This window comes from Onychostruthus taczanowskii, unplaced genomic scaffold (assembly GCF_017590055.1).
Source record: "Onychostruthus taczanowskii isolate IOZ18803 unplaced genomic scaffold, ASM1759005v1 scaffold26, whole genome shotgun sequence".
NCBI lineage: Eukaryota > Metazoa > Chordata > Aves > Passeriformes > Passeridae > Onychostruthus > Onychostruthus taczanowskii.
In genome coordinates this window covers 10109396-10113892 of record NW_024499906.1, presented here as the reverse complement: position 1 = coordinate 10113892, position 4497 = coordinate 10109396, and positions in this window count along the sequence as shown.

The following is a 4497-nucleotide window of genomic DNA, read 5'->3' as shown; positions in this document are numbered from 1 at the left end:
GTTACATCATCAAGAACACAGCTCAATTTAGCTGTAAAAGACAGCATTTCATGCCCATGGCATCAATTCCATGCAAGGTCTTGATTCTACACTCACATTTTTTAATTACAGTAGTAACTAACACTACAACACTACTCTACTTAGCTACCACTACTGAAATTCATGTGGTTAACACACTAAGGTGCAACCAAGTTTATGCATACTGGCTTGACAACATTTACAAATCAAATACTCTTCAACATGATTATTTCAGGAAGTTCTCCCAAAAACAAACAATCCAAAAAAGTCTTCCTTGGCTCCTAATGTTCCTTCTCTGGTACTCACTTAAGCTCTGACCTCCTTTGTGCAGGAATAATGTGCTGCTGCTAAATGAACTGAACAATGAAACTGATTTGGGGCAGGGTGGAAAAAGAGGACACTATCAGGAACCAAAGTGTTGTAGGAGAATGCCAGAAGCTTGATTCATCTCCAGGTAAGTCCAGAGAAGCAATGCATTCACTTCAGTGGCAGCTGGATAAAGTCCTTAGCAATGTACTCATGACAAGCTCTAATATTCAGTTAAGTTAGGAACATTTGCAATAGGTACCTCTTCCCAAACATGCATTTGTCCTATTCCCTCAGTTTAAACCATCCCTATCAGCTGCTTCTAAAAGCAAACAGCTCTGTTTTAGCCTCAAGGAACAGAAGACGCATGAGCCATGTCCAATTTGAGGTAACACAGTTATTACATAGATAATATTTTATTAGAATAGAATCCAGTGAAAAAAACCATACTACACAACAACAAGAGAACAACAAAGAAATATACAACAAAAACACTCATATAATATACCTAAAACAAAATTTCTTACCTGTTTATGAAAATCCCCCCACCTACTTACCATGCTACTGTGTGGTAGAACCTGCCATGACAGAACATTTTAATTTTCAAATGTCTAGGTGTTTTTATGAAAATGTCAAATACTGATGCTTTCTGTATAAGAGAATATATCTAGCACATACATCTACAATGCCTATGTTTAGGTATGATTTCAAATATTCAATTCACTGACTGTTTAACATTAGGTAAAAATCCATGGTAATATGAGCACCTGGGAATACAAGACTACTGTGCAGAAGCAGGATTTATATACACCCAACTTCCTGCCACCAATCCTGACCAAAAACATCATAGGGCAATTCCTATGCTGCACTGGCCAGTGAGTAAGTGATTTGAAGTATCCACAAGCTATGAAGACACTCCTAAAAAGAGAAATACCAGAATTCAGCAGTAACAAGCAAAATAATTTTTTAAAAGAAAATGTCAAATATTAGTGGCATGCTCCTCATCAGCCAGACAGCTAGCAGACTACAGCAAAAAGATCTGAAAAATATATGATCTAAATCCTAACTTACCATTGTAGTTGAAGCCATGTGGCCAAATGGCAAAAGAAGTACTTAAGGAGTTTCGTGTAGCAGGCAAAGAATCATATTTGATGGTCAGACTTGGAATACTGAAAACAAAAAATTCAAGGAGAAAAAAAAAACACCACTGAGAAACAAAATGGGCATTTTACTTAAATACAACATTTCTGGTGGTTAATTCTACTTTAATTTCATTAGCATAGTTTTCTCCAAGAGTAGGAACAAGTGCTCCATCCGCTGCTAGTGCGGAGGTTCGCACATCAATGACTATTACTTTACACAATCATTTTGCATTAGTTTTATTCAACAGTAAAGCAATAAGTAAATGTAAATATTACATTTATGCAATAAATGCACATATACTTTTCCCTATTGCAGTAGTCTCCTAGTACACATACTTATACTATTATACCTATATATATACTATACGTACATATATATACATATATTATATGTACATGTACTTTTCTCCATTGCAGCAGTCTCCTAGGCTATCGCAAATGTCACATCCTCAAATGCACGGGAGGCTAAAACACTTAATAAAAAGCAGAGTGTTTAGCAGACCGCATCAGCTCTTTTGTTTTGCTTTTGAGAAGGTGTTATTCCATAGCCAACACCTCCACTAGCGGTGTCTTCCAGCATTGTTTGCTTTTAAAACTGACTCACAGCAAGCTGTCCATCAAGAAATGAAAAAAATTTGCTGCCACCGCCTCCTCGGACCCGCCGGGGCGGAGAGCGAGCGGCACAGCCCCCGACGGCAGCAGCCAGGAAGAGCCGGGCCGGCGCAAGCCAAGGGCGCAGGCCGGACCGCCGCTTCCCTTCCCTTCCTGCCCGGCCCCGTCCCGCCGGCCCCTCCCCGGCTGTGGGTCCCCCGTGCCCGCCGAGCGCCGGTACCTGGCGGCCTCTCCCGCGGAGCCCCCGGCACAGCGGGCCCGCCGCCCGCCCGCGCATCCGCCCCCGCCGCGGCGCCCCGGCCGCTTCCGCCCCGCCGCTTCCGAGCCGCGGCCGGAAGGGGCGGGCAGGTCGCCGTGGAGACCGCTAGGGGCGGGCCAGGGCGGGGAGCGGCCGCCGGTGCCGCGGTGCGTGTGGGGGTGTGGGTTTGGTGGGGGACTCGGATAGGCACCGAGTAATTCAAGGGGTTTAGTGGTAGTAAAGAGCCTGGACTGCGCTGCCAGTCACAGCTTTAATGCCTTTGTGAAGATCAGGAGAGGATCCTGTGTGTCTCAGGGATGCTGTAAGGATATTTGAAGGGGTTTGGTATGTCCATGTGGCCCTGCACAGGACCGTCCGCAAGAATCACACCGTGTGCGTGAGAGCGCTGTCCAAACCCTTCTCACGCTTGGTGCTGCAGTCACTTCCCTGGGGAGCCCATGGGCCGATGGAGCCTATGCGCATCCATACTCAAGCTCTGCCAGGCACACCTACACCGCACATTGTACATGGGTCCCTGGGCACGGCACTTTTATGACTTGTAGCACGTTTTTCCCAGACCTTTCTAGCACTTCTCACTGAGCCCTAATGTATTTGTTCACAGCAATGGGCAAACGTGCTGGCCTGTGATCCTACAGCCAGTCCTATAGGAAAAACCACACCTAACACCACCCTTCAATGCCTTTGTTAATGCTGTGGTGCTGACGTGTCCTAGCAAGGACTTGAAAACTCAAAAAAATGCAGACACTGGGAGCTCCAGGCAGCTCTGGATAAAGTGAAGCACTTCTTGTAGGACTGCCCAGGTACTTTGTCTTGGTGCTGACACTTCTGATTTCAGCACTGGATTCTTAGGAGCCCTTCTTTGTCTCACAGCATAGCCAAAATTTTGGGACTCAATTACTGGTTGTGTCTAGAGTTTCTCAGAGGTTCTCAGTGCATAAAATAAAAACATCTGATGAGATCAGTATTCTTCAGCTGTGGGCCTAAATAAGTTGGACACCAATTTCAGCAACAGGAAGGCTAGTTTATTGATTTTTTTAGGAGCCCATGTTGTTTCTGAACACCAGAGAAAAGATGGCCAGAATCCTGTCCTGGAGCAGGTGGGAGTTCTTCCCTGACTCATCTAGGCACTCAATCGGTGCATGGTCCAAAGGTTCAGCAGCTGCATTTCATCCAACTTTGAAGCTCCTTTGAGGATGCAGTTGTGCCATCCTTTAACCTGTTTTTTTCTAAATTTCTGTGCTGTATGCCTGGGAGAACCAGAGTTCTGTAGCCATACTGATAGACCTGTCCCAGTACAAAATTGCAAAGCTGTTTTTCATTTTCCTGTGCTCTTTCAAAATTAAATGGCTTACAGGCCTATGAATCTGAGTCAGATTTATATGCCGAGGCTGAGGCAGTGATTCAAGTATGGTCCCTCTCATTTGAGTACAAACATTAAAAAGAAATGACAGCATGCTGTAAGTAGAAAGTGCTTCATTCAAATGAGACAGACTGTAGGCATGTGGATGAAGCTTAGGGCAAACAGCCATGAACTCCTGAATTCTAAATCAGTTATGTCATTGGCTTTCTGTGTGGGCAGTTATAAATCCCTGTGGTAACATTTCCTACCCTGGTTATCTACATCTGTATTCAGGACTTAAATGATTTGCAGACATGAAGAAACCCCACATCTTCCATTTACTTTTGAAGTCAGATACATTTTGTTAGGTATAACCATCCATTCTTTTGTAGGCAGGTATTTCTAACTTGACTGTTTAAATAGAATTTTAAAGGTCTGGCAAGTGTAGCACGGAGGAGATCTGTGCTCTTCAGCTATGGACATTACCCCTGTGTTAGTCAGCCTCCTGCTGGTCAACCAAGTCACTCCCTTGGGACTTGGCTGCCTTGAAGAGTTCCTCTGACTATGGGAGCATTAACCTGGAGACACCTAGAATTATCTGTCTCCATCTCAAACTGAGCCTTTCTGCAACTCATACCTCAGTTTTGAGATGCTTAGTAGAGACAGCTAAACCAGCCTTGATACTCTGAATTTTCTGACTTACGCTTTGTGACATAGGCATGTTTAATTCCATTCTTTCCTAATTGCTCCCCATTTGTTTGAACTTGATAGTTCCTATCAGACACAGCAAAAACTGTTCAGCAGGGGATAAAGTGGGTAAA